The following is a 25215-nucleotide window of genomic DNA, read 5'->3' as shown; positions in this document are numbered from 1 at the left end:
CATCCTGCTAAGGAGTGCACAAAATAAATGGAGATAAAGCACAGGTGCTCACAGGCACAGTTCAAAGTCACTGGTGGCTTGATGCTGAGATGCTGCTGAGTGTAGTTCCTGGGGAAAGAGCTTGGCGGTCCCTCTCCCTGCTTGGGGTGCGAGCTGCCTCTGTGACGGTTGTTGTAAAACCAATGCTGAAAGCTATTTTTGCTTTTCCCCTTCCTTACCCTCTTTGGATTTCTTTTTATGTTAGCGAAAACAGGTGCTAACATGAATCCGTAACAGAAGGGAAGTGGCATAAATCCAATTTTCAAAAACCAGGGGGATTCGTATTGCCCTTGAATTTCTGACAAGCATGCCATTGCAACGTAATAGAGAAAAAAAAAATTTTTTTCAGTTGGATGGTGCCGGATAATTGATTATCCATATGATAAGAAAGAAGCCTTGACTTTACTCCACGCTGTGCCCCAAAATTAATTCCAGAGGAATTTTAGACCTTTGATAGGTAAGACAACATTGAAAGGTAATATAATAACATTTCAGGAAGCTAACAAAAGAGTCTTCATGACTGTGGAATAGGCAAAGATAGCTTACACTAGACACAAAAGCACTAACCAAAGATAAAAGATTGATAAATTGTACTTCCTTAAAGTTAAAAAACTCAGTTCATGAAAAAAGATTCCATTTATAAAATGCGACAGCAAGCCAAAGAGTGAGAGATGGTATATGTACTATATACATCTGGATTCATATCCAGAATATATAAAGAACACTTCTAAGTTAGTAAGTAAATAAGAATCCAATTTTTAAAATATTCTACAGGTTTGAGTATGCAGCTTATGAAAAGGAGTATCCAAATGAACCACTAGTTATGAGAAGTGCTTGTTAACATTATTGGTGGAAATTAAAACCAATGAGCTATCATTCCCTTCTCACCAGAATGGCTAAAATTTAAAAATTTACAGTATCGAGTTGAGGAAGAGAATGTGGAGCAGCTGGAATAATCAGACATTGCTAGTAAATTGGTAGAGGCACTTCGGAAAACGGCTTGGCAGTATCTCCTAAAACTGAACATATGCTTAGGGCTACCTTGTAATTCTGTTCCCAGGCATAAACCAGTGGGAATGCATACATATGCTCAAAGCAGCATTATTTACAACAGTCAAAAAACTGGAAATAACCTGAATATCTATCTAGGGCAGATGCTTAAGTAAATGGTGGTATATTCATAACATGAGATTTGTATTATCAGTGGAGTTCAGTACATCTACGCATTCTATCCAATTACTGCTACACACACAACACGAATGAATGTCCTGGATGTAAAATTAAGCAAAGGAATCCAGACACAAAGGAAGTGCACACTGTTTGATCCCTTTGAAAGGAAGCTCAAAAAGAGGTAAAATGGTCCAGAATTCAGTGTACCGGTAACCTTTGCAGAGAGTAAAGGCATGAGGGAGAGTTTTTGTCTAGGAAGTTGCACAGTGGAAGCTTTGTGGTGTTGAGAATGTTGTCCATCTTGATCTGGGGGCTGGTGACCTAGGCATGTTCACTTGGAAAAATACACCCGAGTATAATTTATATACTTTTCTGTATGTAAATTCTACCTCAGTGAAAGTTACCTGGTGGAGTTCCCTGGTGGCCTAGCGGTTAAGGATTTGGCATTGTCGCTGCTGGGGCGCGGGTTCAGTCGCTGGCCCAGAAACTTCTGTATGGCACGGGCATGGCCAGAAAAAAAGTTACCCCAGAATACTTGTACAGATGGTTTAAAAATCAAGCAAATATAACATCTCCTCTTACCTTGACCTGCCTTATCTATTACAATCAGCAATTACCCAGTAATATTTTCATTTGCAGCAGCCCTGTATCTTGGCTTTGAAAATTCTTGATCAACCTGAGATTCACAAAGGAGGACTGAAATGTTGATTTGCAACTTTTTTTTCTTTTTTTCTTTTTTTTTTTTTTAGGGCCACACTAGGAGCATGTGGAAGTTCCATATGCTGGTCAAACTGGAGCTATAGCTGCCAGCCTGCACCACAGCCACAGCAATGCCAGATATGAGCCGCATCTGCAACCTACACCACAGCCCATGGCAATCCTGGATCCTTAACCTGCTGAATGAGGCCGACTCATGGATATTAGTCGGATGCGTTTCCACTGCGCCACAACGGGAACTCCTTGATTTGCAACTGAAAAGGTTCTTTGTGGGGGCACTTGATCCTTTATGAACTTCCATTTTTTCATAGTTGACGCAGCAGCACAAAATGCGATGTCTGTTTCAAAACCTTTGACTGGAGCTAAGATGTTCACAAAGTCAGCCAGAACTGAATTGCATGCAAATTTAATTTTTTTTCCTCTCTATCAAACTGGCCCAGTGGTTAAAAAGCCCATTAACCTAGGCAACGGGCTCACTCAGTACTACTGTAACTTGGAAGTCCCATGGGCCCCTTCTAGGCTAAGAGTCCAAATTCATGAGCTCTCTCTCCCAGGGTGCATTTCTGACTATTCCATTCACTTGTCAAAGAGACCCGAAATAGTCTCTTTAAGTGTATGTTCTACTTCTCCAGATAGATTTTATCCTTAAAACATCCCCTTTGTATTCCTACAACCTGAGCTATATTTATAGGTGTTTGGTGTTGAGAGTGAGAAAGAGGATGAACAAGAGGAATAAGAGGAGGAAGAGGAGGAAGACGGAGAGGAGGAAAGAGTGAGACCAGGTCATGAATGATGCAGCCGATATTTAGGGAATGGCACAGGGCTTGGTTAGCAAGAAGGAATGGCTCCCACTGCAGTGAGAAACCCACACTCTACAATGGAGGATGGTGCTACAGTGGATCCTGCCGCCTTCTCTGGCCCTATTTCCTCCCACTCCCCTTCTCTTTCTGTCTTTCCTCATCTTCTCAGAGAGGCCTTTCCTGGCCTTTTACAGGAAGCTTTCTCTATCCTCATCACCCTCTCAATATTCTGTTTTATATTCTCCTTAGGATTCATCCCTCCCTGCAATTCTTTCTTTCCTTTTTTTCTGAGTTTATTGTCCATGTCTCCCAGTGGAATGGAGGCTCCAGGAGAGGTGGTCTTTGTCTGGCTCTCCCACTATTTCCCTGGCACCTGGAACAGAGACTACAATGTCTAGTACACAGAAGAATCTCAGTAACCATTTGTTGTGAGGTGTATACTCTTCTATACCCCCGGGTGCAGATCAGAAAACAGGGCTAATGAAGGAAAAATTACTTGGCTGAGGTCATATAGTTTGCAACTGGTGGAGTTAGAATTCTAGCTGGGTAGAATTCCAGAACCTGAACTTAATTGCCTCACTAAAACTGCATGCCCCAGTTTCTGTTGACAAACAGGTTAGTAGTGGGTCTCCTGCATGAGGCTGTATCATAAGGGTCCCTTTCTTTGGTAAAGCACCTGAAAAGACCTCTAACTTTGAAGGTGTGAGTAGATCCCATGGAAACAGACTGTGATATTGGTTTATTTACAATAGTGCTCCTCAAACTTGAGCAAGCCTCAGAAGCACCTGGAAGGTTGTTGTTTTGTTTGTTTTTTCAAAGAGTTCTGTTGTGCTCAGTGGAAAAAACCTGACTAGTATCCATGAGGACGAAGGTTCAATCCCTGGCCCCATTCAGAGGGTTAAGGATCCGGTGTTGCTGTGAGCTGTGGTGTAGGTTGCAGACACGACTTGGATCTGGCATTGCTGTGGCTCTGGTGTAGGCCCCCAGCTGCAGCTCCGATTTGATCCCTAGCCTGGGAACCTCCATATGCCATGGATTGTGGTCTCTCCCTTACCCTTCGATTTTGAATTTATTAGGTCTAGAATAGGATTTCAAATTTGCATTTCTAAGAGTTTTGTGGCACAGCGGGTTAAGGATCCTGCATTGCCACTGAAGTGGCTCAGGTCACTGCTGTGGTATGGGTTCAGTCCCTGGCCTGGGAACTTCCACATGCATGGTCAAAAAATTTGCATTTCTAATTCAGAACCACATTTGAGAAAAAGGCTTAATTACGACTGAATAAATACACTGTAAACCAACTATAATGGAAAAAAATAAAAATCATTTAAAAAAGACTGAATAAATAGATAGTTATAAAAGGCTTAATTAGAGGCTCTTTGCTCCTTCCCATTCAACAGAGAGCCGTACTTTCTTACACATGCCAGCATGTTCCTAAGACCTGATGGTGAAAGTCAGAGTAAATGGACTTGCCGTATTAAACACCTGGTCACAAAGGCTGCTTTTAACTCTGGCACTGTAGATATTGTCACCATCAGTGACCCCTTCATTGACCTCTACCCAGGACACAGTCAAGCCTGAGAATAGGAAGTTTGTCATCAGTGGAAGACCCATTTCCATCTTCCAGGAGTGAGATCCTTTGAAAGTCAAATGGAGTGATGCTGAGGCTGGATATGCTGTGGAGTCCACTGGTGTCTTCGCTACCTTGGAGAAGGCTGAGGCTCATTGGAAGGAGTCACCATCTCTGCCCCTTGTGCTTATGCCCTTTCTTTGTGGTGGGCATGGACAATAAGAAGTGTGACAATGCCTCCTGTACCACCACCTGCTTGTCCCTGCTGGCCGAGTTTAACTTCAGCATCATGGAGGGACTTATGACCAACATCTGTGCCATCACTGCCACCCAGAAGGCCATGGATGGCCCCTCTGGGCAGCTGTGTCATGATGGCTGTGGGGCTACCCAGAACCTTATTCCTGCTCCTATTGGCACTGCCACGGCTGTGGGCAATATCATCCAAAAACTGAGAAGCTCACTTCCTCATCTTCTGTGTCTCCACCCACAATATGTTGGTCATGGATCAAACCTGCCATCTAGAGAGAGCAGCCAAAAATGCCCTGAAGAAGCAGACATCAGAGGGCCCCCTAGAGAGCATCCTGGGCTACACTGAGGACCAGGTCATCTCCTACAAACCCATTCTCCCATCTTCAGTGTTGGGGTTGGGGTCGCCCTCAATGACCACTTTGACAAGCTCATTTCCTGGTATGACAATAAATTTGGCTATAGTAACAGGGTAGTGGGCCTCAGGGAGTAAGAGCTCCTAGGAGTAAGAGCTCCTCCTAGGACCACCAGACCCAGAAAGATCACAACAGAAAGAGAAAGGCCCTCAGCTTCTGGGGAGTCCTTGCCCTACTTTGACTCCACAACAGACTGAGAATCTCCCGTCCTCAACACTGTTTCCATCCCAGATGCCCTGAAGATGGGGAGGCCAAGGAACCCTACCTTGTCGGTGCCATCAATGAAGTATACTGTACCACCATCCTCAAATTAGAGATGGATAGATGCATAGTAAGTGTTAAGGCAAATATGCTAACATGTTAATAGTAGAATCCAGGGGATGAATATATGGAGATTAACTGTAAAGTCTTTCAATTCGCCTATACTTTTGAAATTTTTTCACAATAAAATGTTGGAAAGTGGCTTACTCGAAGATCGAGACTCATAATGATATGGAGGTAGCAAGGTATCAGGAATCATGTTACTACAGTGTTAAAACAACCTGCAAAGTGATGTGAGAATTAATTACCTGTACGGACTATTAAGTCTGTTTACACATTGCCACTATCTAAAGACTTAATTGAGTGCTTATCCACCATGACCTTTGCTTTAGTTTCTGACAGGAAATGATTAAAGAGTGTGCCAACAGCAAAACATCAATCAATTGCTACCGAGCACAGGTTAAATCCTGTGCAGTGAGGACAAAGAAGAGCTTATACAGCAATTTTTTCCTCCCAAGCCCAGGATAGTGCTCATAGGAAAAAGACTTGGGTTACAAACTGTTAGGAAAAACATTCCATAATCTTAGGCTGCAAGTGCTTCCTGTGGTCAATCAGTTAATGGGGTAATTATTGGAAGTCCACGATGTGTTGGCACTGTTTGAGGTGTCGAGGCTTTTTTAAAAAGCAGTGAATAAAAGAGTAAGATGATACCAGCATGTTATGGAGCTTACATTCCAATGAAGAGACAGAGACAAAACAGATAAATATGTGTCACCTGGTGGTGGAGCATGGAGAAAAATAAAAATGGGAAAGGGATTAGGGAGGGCTGGGGTAGAGATGGGACTGGGTTGTCATCCAAGGATGATTAGGGTGGTTAGGAAAGGGCATTACCAGAGACAGCCTTTGATTAAAGACCTAAAGGAGATAAGGGAGTGAGCCAGGTGGGAATCTGAGAGAGGAACATCCCAGGCAGGCAAATCAGCCAATTGTAAGGGCCCTAATGTGAGAACACACCCAGTGGGTCAGGGAATAGCCTGGAAGCCAGGAGGCTGGGGTGGAGTGACTGGGGGCAGAGTGAAAGGAGATGAGAGCCGAGAAGTGAGGTTGCAGGCTGGAGAGACCACGCCAGTCCTCTGAAGCTCTCATAAAAATCATTCTGGCCACCGGAGGATTTTCAGCAGAAGTGATAGCTCAACAGGATGTTTGAATAGATGGGGACTTTCTGGCCAAGATGAATGGAGGGCGCTACAGAGAAGGGGCATCGTGTGAGAAGGCCCGTGGAGATGAAAACGCACACCAGAGCAGGGACGTAGAGCATGGGGCTGGAGAGGTGGCCAAGGGGAAGGTGGAGGGGTGGGTCACTGCGGCCACTTCCAAGAACTCTTGACTGCTGTTAGAAAGGATTTGGACCTTACAGGCATGGGAAACCATCAGACTCTATAAGCATGGAACCTGCTCATTAGTATAAGGTTAATGGGCAGTGAGGTTTCATTTTGGTTTTTCTTTTCTTTTCTTTTTCTTTTTTTGGAAATAATTTTCATTTTTAAGCATGTTAAAACACATAACTCATAAGTTTTACGATTTTCACCATTTTTAAAAAAATTTTTTTAATTTATTTTTTTTTCCCACTGTACAGCAAGGGGATCAAGTTATCCTTACATGTATACATTTTTTTCCCCACCCTTTGTTCTGTTGCAATATGAGTATCTAGACATTGTTCTCAATGCTACTCAGCAGGATCTCCTTGTAAATCTATTCTAAGTTGTGTCTGATAAGCCCAAGCTCCCGATCCCTCCCTCTCCCATCAGGAAGCCACAAGACTATTTTCCAAGTCCATGATTTTCTTTTCTGAGGAGATGTTCATTGGTGCTGGATATTAGATTCCAGATATAAGTAATATCATATGGTATTTGTCTCTGTCTTTCTGACTTATTTCACTCAGTATGAGATTCTCTAGTTCCATCCATGTTGCTGCAAATGGCATTATGTCATTCTTTTTTATGGCTGAGTAGTATTCCATTGTGTATATATACCACCTCTTCCGAATCCAATCATCTGTCGATGGACGTTTGGGTTGTTTCCATGTCCTGGCTATTGTGAATAGTGCTGCAATGAACATGCGGGTGCATGTGTCTCTTTTAAGTAGAGTTTTGTCTGGATATATGCCCAAGAGTGGGATTGCAGGGTCATATGGAAGTTCTCTGTATAGATTTCTAAGGTATCTCCAAACTGTTCTCCATAGTGGCTGTACCAGTTTACATTCCCACCAACAGTGCAGGAGGGTTCCCTTTTCTCCACAGCCCCTCCAGCACTTGTTATTTGTGGACTTATTAATGAGGGCCATTCGGACTAGTGTGAGGTGATATCTCATGGTTGTTTTGATTTGCATTTCTCTTATGATCAGCAATGTTGAGCATTTTTTCATGTGTTTGCTGGCCATCTGTATATCTTCCTTGGAGAAATGTCTATTCAGGTCTTTTGCCCATTTTTCCATTGGTTGATTTGCTTTTTTGCTGTTGAGTTGTATAAGTTGCTTATATATTCTAGAGATTAAGCCCTTGTCGGTTGCATCATTTGAAACTATTTTCTCCCATTCTGTAAGTTGTCTTTTTGTTTTCTTTTGGGTTTCCTTTGCTGTGCAAAAGCTTTTCAGTTTGATTAGATCCCATGGGTTTATTTTTGCTTTTATTTCTATTGCTTTGGGAGACTGACCTGAGAAAATATTCATGATGTTGATGTCAGAGAGTGTTTTGCCTATGTTTTCTTCTAGGAGTTTGATGGTGTCCTGTCGTATATTTAAGTCTTTCAGCCATTTGGAGTTTATTTTTGTGCATGGTGTGCGGATGTGTTCTAATTTCATTGCTTTGCATGCAGCTGTTCAGGTTTCCCAGCAATGCTTGCTGAATAGACTTTCTTTTTCCCATTTTATGTTCTTGCCTCCCTTGTCAAAGATTAATTGACCATAGGTGTCAGGGTTTATTTCTGGGTTCTCTATTCTGTTCCATTGGTCTGTCTGTCTGTTTTGATACCAGTATCATGCTGTTTTGATGACTGTGGCTTTGTAATATTTTTGGAAGTCTGGGAGAGTTATGCCTCCTGCTTGGTTTTTGTTTCTCAGGATTGCAACATCCATTCATGATCAAGACCCTCACCAAAGTGGGTATAGCGGGAACATTCCTGAATATAATCAAAGCCATTTATGATAAACCCACAGCAAATATAATACTCAATGGGGAAAAACTGAAAGCCTTCTCACTCAAATCTGGAACAAGACAGGGATGCCCACTCTCACCACTGCTCTTCAACATAGTTTTGGAAGTCCTAGCCACAGCAATTAAACAAACAAAAGAAATAAAAAGTATCCATATAGGAAGAGAAGAAATAAAACTGTCACTGTATGCAGACGACATGATACTATACATAGAAAACCCTAAGGACTCAACCCAAAAACTACTTGAACTGATTAATAAATTCAGCAAAGTAGCAGGCTATAAGATTAACATTCAGAAGTCAGTCGCATTTCTGTATACCAGCAATGAAATATTAGAAAAAGAATACAAAAATACAATACTTTTTTTTTTTTTTTGTCTTTTTGCTATTTCTTTGGGCCACTCCCGTGGCATATGGAGGTTCCCAGGCTAGGGGTCGAGTTGGAGCTGTAGCCACTGGCCCATGCCAGAACCACAGCAACGCGGGATCCAAGCCGCGTCTGCAACCTACACCACAGCTCATGGCAACGCCGGAACGTTAACCCACTGAGCAAGGGCAGGGAACAAACCCGCAACCTCATGGTTTCTAGTCGGATTCGTTAACCACTGCACCATGACGGGAACTCCAAAAATACAATACGTTTTAAAATTGCACCTCACAAAATCAAATACCTCAGAATACACCTGACCAAGGAGGTAAAGGACTTATATGCTGAGAACTATAAAACTCTAATCAAAGAAATCAAAGAAGATGTAAAGAAATGGAAAGATATTCCATGTTCATGGATTGGAAAAATCAATATTGTAAAAATGGCCATACTACCCAAAGCAATCTACAGATTCAATGCAATCCCTATCAAATTACCCATGACATTTTTCACAGAACTAGAACAAACAATCAAAAAATTTATATGGAACAACAAAAGACCCAGATTTTCACCATTTTTAAATGTGCAGCTCAGTAGTGTTCAGCCTATTCACACTATAGTTCAGTAGCTCTCCATAACTTTTTCATTTTGCAAGATGAAAACATGATACCCATTAAGCAACAACTTCCCATTACTCCATCCTCCCAGTTCTTGTCAACCATCCTTCTACTCTCTATCTCTATCAATTTGAACATACTAGGTACTGCATATCAGTGGAATTATATGGTATTTGTCTTTTTTTGTGACTTAGCTTAGGTTCATCCATGTTGTGGCATGTGACAGGAGTGCCTTCCTTTTTAAAAATTGAATAATATCCCATTGCATGTGTCTAGCATATGTTTTGTTTATCTACTCATCCATCAATGGACACTCAGTTGCTTCAACTTCTTGGCTATTGCAAATAATGCTGCTATGAATATAGGTGTGCAAATGTCTCTCTGAGATCCTGTTTTCAGTCCTTTTGGATTATAGAATCCCAGAAGTGGGATTGCTGGATTATGTGGTAATTCTGGTTTAGATTATTTTAGGAATCACCATACTATTTTCACCAGCCTGGCATCATTTTACGTTTCCACCAACAGGGCACAAAGGTTCTCATTTCTCCACATCCTCTCCAACCCTTGTTATTTTCTGGATTTTGGAGAGTAGCCATCCGAATGCGTCTGAGATTGTTTTTTCGCTGAAGGAGTCGGTATTCTCCACTTCTCTTCACCACTTCTCTTTTGATCTCTTACACCGAGCAAACCTCCGCTAACCTCTCTATTTCTATTTTTCTGGAACTGGGCATAATACATAGGAGTCCAAGCTGGAAAAATTAGGCGTGGCTGAAGTTTTTCCTTCCCCCACTTCACTGTGTTCCCTTTCATGTGCTGATTCATATCAGGGAAACTGAGCATAAACTTCGCTTCTTTGCTAGGTTTTGTGAACGGAATATAATTTTTAGCACTGTATTTTAGCCCAATTTTACCACTAAACACTTCTGAAATCTGGGAGAGAAGGCATTTTATTTGTAATTCTCTTAAAAGTGAAAGTAGAGTCTAGTGCTCTCTGGGTAAGATGATAGTCCCCTGACCGGAATGGTTTTTTGGCCTCTGTAATGATCTATACTTAAACCGCTTCTCACTTTTATTGTTTGACTGTTAAGATGTGTGTCTCCAGTTGGTTCGATAAGGAATTCTAAGCCAGGGTGGAGGAGGAAGATGATAACATTCAAGACTTTTCTCTTTCTTTTCCTGCTCTCTGAAGCTTGCCTTCTTGCTCTGAATTTCCCTCAAGGAGATCCACTTAGTAACCGTGTCCTTGGCAAGTGTTGACTCTTGTTTGAAAGTTTTCTGCTTTGAATAAAAAGACTTTGATTTTTATTTCCTTCTGTCCTTAAAAAAAATGTTGTAGTTTAGTGCCCTGAGCCAAATTCTGCCCTTAGTTACTATTTCTATGGCATTTGTATTGTACACATAAGCAAACCCTGAGGTTGATTCCGTGACAAAGTTTTAATAATAACAACTTACATCTGTGTATCATCTTCTGTGGTAGAAAATGATTTCATGTACATTTTCTCATCTGATACACACACACAACTATGCAATAAGTAAGCAGAAATATTCAATCCTAGTTTACAGGTAAAGTAACTGAGACACAGAGAGGTTAAGTGACTGGTCCAAGGCTACACAAGCATGAATGAGACTCAAACCCAGATCATCCAATTCTTAAATCTGTGCTAAGGAGAGTTTTGTTTGAGTTTGGATTTTTTTTTAACATCTTTAAAAAGCTTTATTGAAGTATAGTTGATTTACAAGGTTGTGACAATTTCTGCTGTACAACAGTGTTTTAGTCATACATATACACATATCCATTCTCTTTGAGATTCTTTTCCCACATAGATTATCACAGAATACTGGGTAGAGTTCTCTGTGCTATACAGCAGGTCCCTGTTGGCCAATCATTGCATATACCTCAGTGTGCCTATACCAATCCCAAATCCCCAGTCTATCTCCTCCACCCCCTTACCTGTCCCCTTTGGTAGTCGTAAGTTTTTCAAAGTCTGTGAGTCTGTTCTGTTGTGCAAATAAGTTCATTTGTATCCTTTTTTTAGATTCCATATATAAGTGGTATCATATGATGTTTGTCTTTCATTGGCTCACTTCATTTAGTATGATGGTTTCTAGGTCCATTCATGTTGCTGCAAATGACATTATTTCAATTCTTTTTTATGGCAGAATAATAGTCCATTGTGTATATGTACCACTTCTTCTTTATACGTTCCTCTTTTGATGGACATATGGGTTGCTTCTCTATTGTAGCTATTGTAAATAGTGCTGCAATGAACATCGGAGTACATGTGTCTTTGCAAGTCATGGTTTTCCTGGGTAGATGCCTAGGAGTGGGGTTGCTGGATCATAGGGTAGTTCTATTTTTAGTTTTTTTGAGGAAACTCCATACTGTTTTCCACAGTGGTTGTACCAATTTACCTTCCCACCAACAGTGTAAGAGGGTTGCCTTTTCTCCACACCCTCTCTAGCATTTATTGTTTGTAGGCTTTTTGATGTTGGCCATTCTGCCTGATGTAAGGTGGTACCTCATAGTAGTTTTGGTTTGTTTATCTATAGTATTATTTCTCTAATAATCAGTGATGTTGAGCATCTTTTCATGTGTTTTTTTGGATCTGTTTATGTCTTCTTTGGAGAAATGTTTAGATCTGCACATTTTTTGATGGGGTTGTTTGTTTTTTTTGATATTGAGCTACAGGAGGTGTTTGTATATTTGGAGATTAAACCCTTGTCAGTTGCTTCATTTGCAAATATATTCTCCCATTCTGTGGGTTGTCTTTTTGTTTTGTTTATGGTTTCCGCTGCTGTGCAAAAACTTTCAATTTAATGAGGTCCCATTTGTTTATTTCTGTTTTTATTTTCATTACTCTGGGATATGGATCTGGGAAGATATTGCTGTGGTTTATGTCAGAAAGTGTTCAGCCTATTTTCACCTAAGAGTGTTATAGTAACTGGTCTTACATTCAAGTCTTTAATCCATTTGAGTTTATTTTTGTGTATTAGAGAGTGTTCTAATTTCATTCTTTTGCATGTAGCTGTCCAGTTTTCCCAGCACCACTTATTGAAGAGACTGCCTTTTCTCCATTGTATATTCTTGCCTTCTTTGTCATAGATTAATTGACCATAGGTGCTTAGGTTTATTTCTGGGCCTTCTATCATGTTCCATTTATCTATTTTTCTGTTTTTGTGCCAGTATCATACTGTTTTGATGATTGTAGCTTTGTAGTATAGTCTGAAGTCAGGGAGCCTGATTCCTCCAGCTTCATGGGTTTGGTTTTTGATGACTATGAAATTATAAATGCACATGCAAAGATAATTATATTATTCTCATACCATGTGTAGTGCTTCCAAAAGATGTGAAAAGTGAGGGAGAAAACATTAATAAGTGAAAGTGACCAAATTTGTGAAATGCAGGACACAGGTAAGAACCTTGCAGGAACTGTTTGGAAGAGAATATGATAGTTTACAAACTACTTAAGGGCAGTGACTGAAGTTTTCTTTATTTTTATTTTTTGTATTTTGGATAATCCCCAACACAGCATCTTGCACCTGTGGGTACTGAATGTATGAAGGAATGAGTGAGTACAATTAACTAAAGTCCTAGAGGAAACTCGCCAAGTATTTGAGGCAGCTAGGAGGACTTAATGGAAGTTTAATGAAGAAAAAAAATTTAATGAAGATTTAAATAAAACTTTCATTAAGTTCTTCAGGGAAAAATGCCATCTGGATAACAGGTGCTTCTGCTATCCTGGGGCCAGAGAATAGGAAGAGGGGCGAAGTAGATAAAGAGCTGGCCTTGACTTGCTTTGACTTTCATTTCATCCACCTGAGCTCATATTGTTGATTGAGGGACAATTGAGGGAAAAACTTGTGATGAGAATTTCCATTTTTTCCAATCTGTCATCATTGCTTTGATGTTAATCTGATATTAATTACACACCAATTGATCTGGATGTCTGGGGTTTTCTGGGACACTGCCTGGCCCACAGCAGGTGCTCAGTAAATGTTGTTGGAAGAATGAATAAAGGTCAGGCATTAACAAGACAAAACCAGGAGTTCCTTTTGTGGCTCAGCTGGTTATGAACCCGACTAGTATTTACGAGGATGTGGGTATTTATGAGGATTCCTGGCCTTGCTCAGTGGGTAAGGATCTGATGTTTTGTGAGCTGTGGTGTAGGTCACAGATGCAGCTAGGATCCCATGTTGCTGTGGCTGTGGTGTAGGCCGGCAGTTGTAGCTTCCATTCAACCCCTAGCCTGGGAACTTCCACATGCTGTAGGTGCGGCCCTAAAAAGCAATAAACAAACAAAAAAACCGCAACAGCGAACAAACAAAAACAAGACAAAAGAAGCCTGGCAAGCTGGGAGGCCCTGGTGAAGGACCATCCTAAGCACTGTCTTCCCTAGTTGCTGCTAAAAGGTGGGACAAGCAGCAACCCTTGTTCACTCTCTCCTTCATACTTAGGAAGGAAAAAACCCACAAATTACAAGACAAGCCTTTTGGTGAGAGCCCCTTAGGAGGTTGTATGGTTGTCACATCACCAGTAACACCAACCAGTGCTTCTGAGATCCACTTTTCAAAATATCTATAGGGGATCAGGATGATTTATTTCACAATTTGATGTCTGATAAGGTAAACTGGAAATTCCCAAGTAGATTATTTATTTATTTATTTACTTCTTAAGGCTGCACCCACAGCATACGGAAGTTTCCAGGCTAGGGGCAGAGTCGGAGCTATAGCTGCAGACCTATGCCACAGACACAGCAACTCGAATTCCAAGCCTCATCTGTGACCTACACCACAGCTCATGGCAACACCGGATCCCCAACCCACTGAGGGATCAAACCCGCATCCTCATGGATATTAATTGGATTTTTTTCTGCTGCACCACAAGGAGAACTCCCTGGTTTCATAATTTAAATGTCTAAAGGAAAGCTGTAAAAATTATTAGTTTATAATAAAGAATAGACATAGGAGTTCCCATAGTGGCGCAGTGGTTAACGAATCCGACTAGGAACCATGAGGTTGTGGGTTCGATCCCTGCACTTGCTCAGTGGGTTAACGATCCGGCGTTGCCGTGAGCTGTGGTGTAGGTTGCAGACGCGGCTTGGATCCCGTGTTGCTGTGGCTCTGGCGTAGGCCGGTGGCTACAGCTCCGATTCAACCCCTAGCCTGGGAACTTACATATGCCGCGGGAGCGGCCCAAGAAATAGCAACAACAACAACAACAACAACAACAAAAAAGACAAAAAAAAAAAAAAAAAAAAGAATAGACATAGACGCTTTAGTAAATTGAAGAAATATTTTTTTAATTGAATTATCACACCTAAACACTGGTTTCCTAAGTCTGTTTTTCATATTTTCAATTTGATTTAAAGTCAGGTAGCCTATATTTTGTACATGTCCTTTAGGTCCAGTTGATTGATGACCCTGTTCAGTTCAACTATGTCCTTGCTGATTTTCTGCCTGCTGGGTCCACTAACTACTGATGGAAGGAAGGGTGTTGATGTCTCCAACTCTAATAGGGAGTCATCTTCTTCTCGAGGCAACTTTTGCCTTACATGTTTTGACTCTCTGTTATCAGGCACATATACAATAAGGATTGTTATACCTTCTTAAAGAAGTGGCCCCCTTATCATTATGTAATGCCTCTCTTTATCCATGATAATTTTCCTTATTCTATGGTCTGAAATTCACATGCTTACTTACTTCTAGTTCCATCCATGTTGCTGTGAATGGCATTATTTTGTTCTTTTTAATGGCTGAATAGTATTCCATTGTGTATATATACCACATTTTCTTAATCCATTCCTCTGTCAATGGACATTTAGGTTTTTTTCTACATCTTGGCTATTGTGAATAGTGCTGCAATGAACATACAGGTGCATGTGTCTTTTTCAAGGAAAGTTTTTTTCTGGATATATACCTAAGAGTGGGATTGCTGGGTCATATGGTAGGTCTATATTTAGTTTTCTAAGTTACTCCATACTGTTGTCCATAGTGGCTGTACCAACTTACATTCCCACCAACAGTGCAAAAGAGTTCCCTTTTCTCCACAATCCCTCCAGCATTTGTTATTAGTGGACTTATTAATGATGGCCATTCTGATTGGTATGAGGTGGCACCTCATAGTAGATTTGATTTGCATTTCTCTAATAATCAGGGATGTTGAGCACTTTTTCATGTACTTGTTGGTTATCTGTATATCTTCTTTGGAGAAATGTCTCTTCAGGTCTTTTGCCCATTTTTCCATTGTGTTGTTGGCTTTTTTGCTGTTGAGTTGTGTAAGTTGTTTGTGTATTTTAGAGATTAAGCCCTTGTCAGTTGTATCATTTGAAACTATTTTCTCCCATTCTGTAAGTTGTCTTTTTTTTTTTATGGTTTCTTTTGCTATGCAAGAGCTTGTCAGTTTGATTAGGTCTCATTTGTTTATTTTTGCTTTTATTTCTATTGCCTTGGGAGACTGACCTGAGAAAACATTTGTAAGGTCAATGTCAGAGAATGTTTTGCCTATATTCTCTTCTAGGAGTTTGATGGTGTCTTGTCTTATGTTTAAATCTTTAAGCCATTTTGAGTTTATTTTTGTGCATGGTGTGAGGGTGTGTTCCAGTTTCATTGTTTTACATGCAGCCATCCAGTTTTCCCAGGATCACTTGCTGAAAAGACTGTCTTTTTCCCACTTTATATTCTTGCCTCTTTTGTTGTTAAAGTGGATTCTTGGATCTTATTTTTTTTAAACCACTCTGACAGTCTGTATCTTTTAATTGGTGTGGTGTATATTATTCAGATATAAAGTGATTATTGACATAGCTGGATTAATATCCACCATGTTTGTCACTGTCTTCTATTTGTTGCACTTGTCCTTTCTTTTTTTATCCTACCCTATTTTTCTGCCTTTCCTAGTTTTGTTTTTTATTTTATTTTTGTCTTTTTAGGGCTGAACTTATAGCATATGAAAGTTCCCAGGCTAGAGGTTGAATTGGAGCTAGTCTACACCATAGCCACAGCAATGCCACATATGAGCCATGTCTGCAACCTACAGCACAGCTCATGGCAATGCTGGATCCTTTAACCCACTGAGCAAGGCCAGGGACAGAACCTGAGTACTCATGGATACTAGTTGGGTTCGTTACCACTGAGCTATGATGGGAACTCCTGCCTACTCTAGTTTTCAATTGAGCATTTTATATGATTCCATTTCTTCTCCTCTCTTAGCATATTAACTATATGTCCTTTAAAAAAATTTTTTTAGTGGATACTTTAGAATTTGGAATGCATATTTGTAACTAACTTGAGTCCACTTTCAAATAATGTTATGCAGATTCATGGATAGAGCAAGTAGCTTTTCAGAGTATGCCTGATTCCTTCTAACACTTCTAATATTGCTGTCATTGATTTCACCAATCTGTATACTATAATCATCTAACGCATTGTTGCTATTATTACTTAAATAAATAATAAGTAAAATAAAAGATTGTATTTTACCTTGATTTATTCCTCTCCAAATTCTTCCTTTCTTTATGTAGATCTGAATTTCTGACCTATATCATTTTTCTTCTCTCTGAAAAACTGTTTTAATATTTCTTATGGGCAGGTCTACTATGAGGAATTCCCTAAATTTTTATTTCTCTAAGTCTTTTTTTTTCCTCCTTGACTTCTGGAGGATAACTTCACTGGATATGGAATTATAGGTTGGTGGAGTAGATTTTCTTTCAGCACTTTAAATATTTCATTTCATTCTGTTCTTGCCTGCATGGTTTACGATGAAAAGTCAGATATAATTCCTATATTTGCTCCCATATAAGTAAGATTTTTTTCCCCACTCTGGCGTCTTTTAAGATTTTTCTCTTTCTTTGCTTTTCTGCAGTTTGATGTGATATACTTAGGTACAGATTTTTGGTATTTATCATGATTGATGTTCTCTGATATTCTTGGATCTTTAGTTTTATGTCTGTCATTAATAATGGGAAATTCTCAGCCATTATTACTTCAAGAATTTCTTCTACCCCTTTCTCTCTTTCTTTTCCTTCCAATGTTCCAAATTTGTTCTAGTACATATCTTACACATTTTGCAATTTTTTTTCACAGTTCTTTCCTATTCTGTTCTTTAAAATTTTTTTCTCTTTACATTTAGGAATTTTTTATTGATATGTCTTCAAGTTCACTGATTCTTTCCTCAGCTATGTCCAGCCTACTGATAAACCCATTAAAGACATTATTTATTTGTTAGTGCTTTTGATTTACATCATTTCCTTGTAATTGTTTCTTAAATTTTCCATCTCTCTGCTTCCTTTACCCATATATTCTTACATGTTGTCTACTTTTTTCATTAAAGCCATTATCATATCAATCATTGTTATTTCAAAATTCCTATTCTGTTAATTCCAAAATCTGTATCATATATGAATTTTATTCTGATGCATAGTTTGTCTCTTTAGACTGTGTTTTTCTTTGCCTTTTAGCATGGCTTGTCATTTTTTTTTTCTTTTTTTTTTTTTTTTTTCTTTTTTGCTGAAAGTGGGACTTGGTGTTTTGGACAATAAGAACTTCAGTAAACAAGACTTACTGTTAGATTTTATGTTAATCTGGCTTGGAAATGGGCTGTTTGATGTTTTATATACCTGTAGGTATGAGGCTTCAGTTTCCTCTAATGTTCTTGTGCTTTTTTGTCTCCTGTTCTCTTTGGTATTCCCTAAGAATTTAAATAGAGCCTGTGTCTTTCATTTCCTTTAGGTGTACCCTACTGTTATCATGCTGGAGCCCTGTTGATTTTAAGGTAAGATGTAGAGGAGGGGAAGTGCTCTATAATCTTATAGTTAAATCACAATCTTTTATTGAGCCTTGGCCTTGGGCTGTGACATTCAGAAATATTTCTTATCCTTTTTTTCTTCCCCTTGAGGGGAAAGGTGGGCTGGGGGTGGGGGTTGCTGGAGTTGGCTAATTTCCCTTCCTCCAGGTAGATAAGACTCTGGTCAATCTGTTACCTTAGAGAGTAGGGCTTTCTTATGGAAAACACTCTAGGCGAACTTAGGATGTTTTTTTCCTCTCCCACTGTCAGAAATAGGAGATATTTCGCATATCCTCATCTTGAGATTTTGATGGGATTCTTGGAGGTAAAACCCATGAAAGTGGGGGCTGGGGTCCCCATAGTCTGGGCCTCCGTGAGTTTCTCATTCACAAGCTTATTCACACTCAGCCTCTAGCAATGCATCAAAATAACCTTTTAAATATTCCTGCTAGTTTATGACTCTAGCAGCTGCTGCTCCAGATAAGTGGATCAGAGTTATTCTCTGTATTCAGAGATCTCTCCAGATTTTAGGGTGGTAGTTTGTCCTCTAACCTCATTTCTCTTATCAGTCTAAGAAAAATCATTGATTTTCAATTTATTAAGCTTTTTTCTTGTTGTAGGGATGGGAGTGAAGGCTTCCAAGAATTTTAAATGTCATCCCTGAAACTGAACCTCTCCTATATTTTGAAAGATGTCCAGTAATCTATTCTCCCTTCCTTCTGGTGGAGTGCTGAGGACACTGAAGCAAAAAGTTACTGAAGAAGGGAGGTGAGTGATGGAATTCAACCTTCATCATTCTTGGTTCCTAAACCTTTATCCTATAAACTGTTTGTCAGGTACACTCTTTCTTCCCTTGACTGGGTTATGATAGAAGAAAATATTACCATGAAGCGAGATTTGAACAAGATTTTCTACTCTTCCCAGGGTTTCATTTAAGCATGCACCAATAAGTCACATAAATCAAGAGCTTCAAAGTCTAGAAGAGGGGATTGTAGTTGCCTTGTTGAAAGAAAACCATTCATAGGATGCATATGAGTAGAAATGAGGAGAAGGAGTCACTTGGCTGGATATCAAGAGATGACTTGACCCACTTCAGATGATGAGGTTCCACTGTTTTCAGACATAAAAAGTTGAACTCAGAAATTGATCTGATGGCCAAGTCAGCCTTGAGTCCAGGACACATGGTTTGAAGGGGGAACAATGGGAGAAGAATTGGAGTGTCTTATCTTTGGAATCCTCATACTTTTCTGTTATCCACTTTGCCTTTCTCTACTTGTTATGGCACAACCCTCTTCTGTCTCCTCAAAATATTCAGTATTCAATTTTTGAAAGTGTTCAGCCACAGTAATCACAAGCTTTTGGCTTGCATCACCAAAACATCTGAGAACATGCAAAGGTATGACTCTACCAAGGAGTATTTATATTTTAACTAGATACTTTAGAATGAAGAAGCTTCTAAGGATATATCTTAGATATATACATCTCTATAACCCAGGATATAGCGAGTATATTTTTCAGGCAAATGTTCCTACCTGTTCCTCTTACACCATACCCCCTAAATGATGTGGATTCTCTCTTTTCATGAGAATGATTTTTTTTTTTTTGGTCTTTTTTACGGCCACACTTGCGACATATAAAGGTTCCCAGGCTAGGGGTAGAATCGGAGGTGTAGCTGCCAGCGTATGCCACAGCCACAGCAACACTGGTTCTGAGCCACATCCATGACCTATACCACAGCTCATGGCAATGCCAGATCCTTAACCCACTGAACGAGGCCAGGGATCAGACCCGCAACCTCATGGATGCTAGTCAGGTTCGTTAACCACTGAGCCATGATGGGAACTCCTTCATGAGAATTATGTACCTTTAACCTCTTTTACTAGTGGACAAAGGATCTATATTAATCTCTTTAGAAAAGTTATTTTGGGAAAAGTGCCAAAGGAGTACACCTGTATAAGAGAAAAGACTGGACTAGAGCCCATTGGCATCAGACCTCTCCTTGAATGGACTGCCAAATGCAATTATTCAGAGCATAATTTTTTTTCATTTTTGGAGTTCACACTGTGGCACAGTAGATTAAATATCCAATTGCAGGGAGTTCCTGTTGTGGCTCAGCAGATTACAAACCCAACTAGTATCCATGAGGATGTGGGTTTGATCCCTGGCCTTGCTCAGTGGGTTAAGGATGTGGCATTGCTGTGAGCTGTGGCGTAGGTAGCAGACATGGTTTAGATCTGGTGTTGCTGTGGCTGTGGTGTAGGCCAGCAGCTGCAGCTCTGATTCGACCTTTAGCCTGGGAACTTCTATATGTTGCAGGTACAGCCACTAAACATTTTTTTTTAAATGATATTCTTGCTGGATAGAGTATTCTAGGTTGCATATTTTTCCTTTTAGCACTTTAAATATCAGACACAACTTAGAATAGATTTACAAGGAGATCCTGCTGAGTAGCATTGAGAACTATGTCTAGATACTCATATTGCAACAGAACAAAGGTGGGGGGAATGTATACATGTAAGGATAACTTGATCCCCTTGCTGTACAGTGGGAAAAAAAATAAATTATAAAAAAGAGATATTTAAAATTGAAAAAAAATGAAGAAGATATGGTACATATACACAATGGAACACTATTCGGCCATAAAAAGAATGAAATAATGCCATTTGCAGCAACATGGATGCAAGAAGAGATTCTCATACTAAGAGAAGTAAGTCAGAGAAACAAATACCATATGATATCACTTATATGTGGAATCTAAAATATGGCACAAATGAAACTATCTACAAAACAGAAAGAGACTCACAGACATGTAGAACAGATTTGTGGTTGCCAAGGGGAAGGAAGAGGGAGTGGGATAGGCTGGGAGTTTGGGGTTAGTAGATGCAAACTATTACATTTAGAAGGGATAAGCAATGAGGCCCTACTGTATAGCACAGGGACCTATATTCAGTCTTTTGGGATAGACCATGATGGAAGATAATATAAAAAAGGGAATGCATATATTGTATGACTGGGTCACCTTGCTGTACAGCAGAAATTGGCACAGCATTGTAAATTATACTTTAAAAATGTGAAGAAAAAAATTTTTTTTCATTTTTAAACTGGTGGAGAAATTTTTCAGAGAAAATAGAAATTTGTAAAAGAACCATTTAAAATCCAGTCCAAGACAGAGTAACTTCCTGGTTCCCCCCCCCCCCATTTCATTTTTCAAACCAATACATTTCTTCATTTGGGGAAAAAAATATTAGCGTCCAGATTGCTTTTCTCTGTCATGACTTTATTCTTGTCCACCTCTAACATGACTTTGAAGTGGAACTTCTGAACGTCAATCCTGGACAAAAGCTCATATTGTAAAGGAAAAAAGAAACCTTTATTTTTAATGAGAAAAAGAATTCCAGGAATTTTTCATCATTGAGTGGGGAGAACACTCATCTACCTACAAGCCAAAACCTGCAATAATGCATTTAATTCCAGGCAATTCTCTTCTAGAAAGAGAGTTAGAAAACAACAGCGTAGTTCAAAGAAGAGCAATTCTAACGAGATTTCAGAGATTGAGTTAAAGGAAAATATTAAAAGACATTTTGGATAACATGGACTTATTTTTAGTTATTTAGCTGCTATTTAGGGAGTTGTTGCAATGGCAGTGTGGTTAAATGTTAAAATGTCCATAAATTCTGAGATTCCTCCTCGAGTATATAGGAGCGAAAGGACATGATATTTGGAATTTGCTTTAAAACATTTCAGAGGAGAGAGAGAGAGAGAGGAGGCAAAGGAAAGGAAGAAAAAAATAGAAAAAGCAAATACAGCAAAATTGTAATTTTGAATCTGTGTGATAGGTGTACTTGCTTCCCGAGGCTGCCGTAACAGAAATTACTCTAAACTTGGGGTCTTAAAACAACAGAAACTTGTTCTCTTACAATTCTGGAGACCAGAAGTCTGAAATCGAGGTGTCAGCAGGGCCACATTCCTCTGGAGGCTCCAGGGGAGAAATCTTCCTCGTCTCTTCCAGGTTCTGGTGGCTCCAGGCTTTCCGTGGCTTGTGGCTGCATCACTCCATTCTGCTTCCGTGTCACTTGGTCTCTTCCCTGTATCTGTGTCCTCTCTTCTGTCTCTTATGAGAATCTTTGTCATTTGATTTAGGACCTGCTGGATAATCCAGGATGATCTCATCTCAAGATCCTTAATTGCATCTGCAAAGATCCTTTTTCCAAATAAGGTCCCATTTACAGAATCCCAGGGTTAGAGCATAGACATGGAGGCCGAGGCACCATTCAACTCACTACTGAGCATGTTATACCCATCACACTATTCTTGCTATTTTTATCTTTGAATTTTTTTTCATAGTAAATTTTAAACATTTTTTCTGGCTGAGGAAAATTATATTTTGCTAAGCTTTGAACATGAAAGAGTTCAAAGCAGAGAACTTCATAGTCTGAGACAGAAAGAGCTAAGTGTGTTCAAAGAACAAAGAAGTAAGAACTGATAGAGTTCCCCTCGTGGCTCAGCAGAAATGAATCTGATTAGCATCCATGAGGATGCAGGTTCGAACCCTGGCCTTGCTCGGTGGGTTTAGGATCTGGCATTGCCGTGAGCCGTGGTGTAGGTTGCAGATGAGGCTGGAAACCCCTAGCCTGAGAGCCTCCATATGCTGCAGGTGCTACCCTAAAAAGACCCCCCCCCAAAAAAAAGGAAATATGAACTGATAAGAAATACCAACAAGAGTGAGTCCCCTTCCTCTTTGACAACCAAATAGATGAACTGTAGGTAAAATGGTGCAAAAGAAATCCAGACTTCTCTCCAGGCTTACCTGACTCCAAGTCCAATGGCAGTTCCTCCAACCTTTAAACCCTTGCTCTTTCCTGAAAGGGGTAACAGAAACTGCTAGAGAGGAGGAAGAAGAGATCTTGGGGGCCTCTCTATGGAGCATCATTTTAGCCCCTGGATCCTGGGTCACACTGATTCAGGCTCCCTGTCCTGGTGACAGAGAAGTTCCACAGCAAGGTTGGCAGGGCCCACACTATGAAGCAGGTTTTGTCTTCCATACTTGTCCACTTTATTTTTTATTTTTATTTTTTGTCTTTTTAGGGCCGCATCCGCGGCATATGGAGGTTCCAGGCTAGGGGTCAAATTGGAGCTACAGCCACAGGCCTATGCCACAGCCACAGCCACAGCAACAGGGGATCCCAGCTGCATCTGTGACCTACACCACAGCTCATGGCAATGCTGGATCCTTAATCCACTGAACGAGGCCAGAGATGGAACCCACAACCTCATGGTTCCTAGTCAAGTTCGTTAACCACTGAGCCATGATGGGAACTCCCATACTTGTCCACTTTAATTTTTATCACCTTCTTCATCTCTAGGGAGAGAAGCCTTCCAGACACTAAAGTCACGAGGCAACTGGGGCACAGTTGTTTAATTCACCTCCAGAAAGGAAAGCCATACTGTGGTGTGAATGTTATGCCCCAACATTCATATATTGAAATCCTAACACCCAAGAGGATTGGTATTATAAAGGCTTCGGGAGACGCTTAAGATGTGGAGGTGGGACCTTCATGAATGAGAATAGAGCTTTTATTTTTTTTTTATTTTTTTTTTTTTATTTTTTTTTGTCTTTTGTCTTTGTTGTTGTTGTTGTTATTGTTGCTATTTCTTGGGCCGCTCCCGCGGCATATGGAGGTTCCCAGGCTAGGGGTTGAATCGGAGCTGTAGCCACCGGCCTACGCCAGAGCCACAGCAACGGGGGATCCGAGCCGCGTCTGCAACCTACACCACAGCTCATGGCAACGCCGGATCGTTAACCCACTGAGCAAGTGCAGGGATCGAACCCGCAACCTCATGGTTCCTAGTCGGATTCGTTAACCACTGCGCCACGACGGGAACTCCAGAATAGAGCTTTTATAAAAGAGGTTCCAGAGGGATCGGTTGCCCCTTTATCATGTGAGGACACAGAGAGAAGGCACTGACTGTGAACGAGGAAGAGGGCCTCCTCAAGCAAACGAGCTGGCGCCCCAACCTTGGACATCTCAGCCAGCTTGTTTATAAGCTTACAGTCTGTGATATTTTGTTAGAGCCACTGGAACAGATTGAGTCAGAAAACCATTTACTGTGGGCCAGGGCACACCTGCACCTCCGGGAGGATGAAATGGGCCACCAGGGTACCTGCCTTTGGGGGAGGGCCTTTTAATGGGAGGAACAAAGGGAGGGATGGAAATTCTTTTTTTTTTTTTTTTTTTTTTGCCCTTCCTCTCTATCCTGGAAGATGTGAATGGCCTGGGGGTAAAAGTGAAGGGAGGGTAAAGATGACAGTGCAAAAAAGGCACTCCCTGGAGTTGTGCAGAGCACAACCTTTACAGCTACAGATGGTGGTGAAGTTGGCCCCACTTCAGTGCAGTTAGGAAGGCTAGGGAGGGGTTTAGGGCCACAGGAGCATCAAGGCATGTGCATACGTACTCCATCCTAGCTAGCCCTTAGGAAAGTCTGCTAAGCTGCCTGGCTTTCCCCAGGCGAAGCAAGAAACATGGAAGCAAATAGAGCTTTTTGGCCATCTTTGGCTTGGGATTCCCACAGGGTGACCCGCTCTAACTTGGAATTCCTGTGGGCAGGGGAGCAGTGGGAAAGCAGCTAAATTCTGTACTGGTGCACCATCACTACCTCCAGGAATAGCAGTGCTGTGCTGAGCAGTTTCCATGGGGCTTGTCCATAGTTGTGGCTGGTCAAAGTGGTAGAATCAGGCAGCCGTATTTTCCACCGGCCTCTCCTGGACATGACTGATGGGACCAGGAAGGGCTGCCTGACCCATGCAGCTGTACATGGGCTAGCCATGACTTGTAGCCTAAACATGGCCAGGCAGCTTCTCTCTGCCACCAATATGAACTGAAAAGCAGCAAGAAAAAGAGTCAGCAGCTGAAAGGACAGAAGCCAAAAAGCTGCATAGAGTGATGCCCAAGGTAGATTTGTGGCCACAAGGCCAAGCCAAAACTAAGGAGTAGAGACTGTGAGGAGTTCCCGTCGTGGCTCAGTGGT

General features: G+C 40.7%; 1 pseudogene across 1 annotated transcript; it reads left to right on the top strand.

Moving 5' to 3' along the window:
* Positions 1 to 4167: 4167 nt before the first annotated feature.
* Positions 4168 to 12689, top strand: LOC110261791 (glyceraldehyde-3-phosphate dehydrogenase pseudogene; annotated as a pseudogene). Its single transcript, XR_014811470.1, has one exon. The product of XR_014811470.1 is annotated as a glyceraldehyde-3-phosphate dehydrogenase pseudogene (transcript).
* Positions 12690 to 25215: the final 12526 nt, after the last annotated feature.

This window comes from Sus scrofa, chromosome 7 (genome assembly GCF_054392235.1).
Source record: "Sus scrofa isolate SSC_HxYL_T2T_F1_AM1 chromosome 7, Sscrofa_HxYL_maternal_Yorkshire_Landrace_v2.0, whole genome shotgun sequence".
Lineage (NCBI taxonomy): Eukaryota > Metazoa > Chordata > Mammalia > Artiodactyla > Suidae > Sus > Sus scrofa.
Note: the sequence above shows the minus strand (reverse complement) of the source record. Positions and strands in the feature narration are given on the sequence as shown.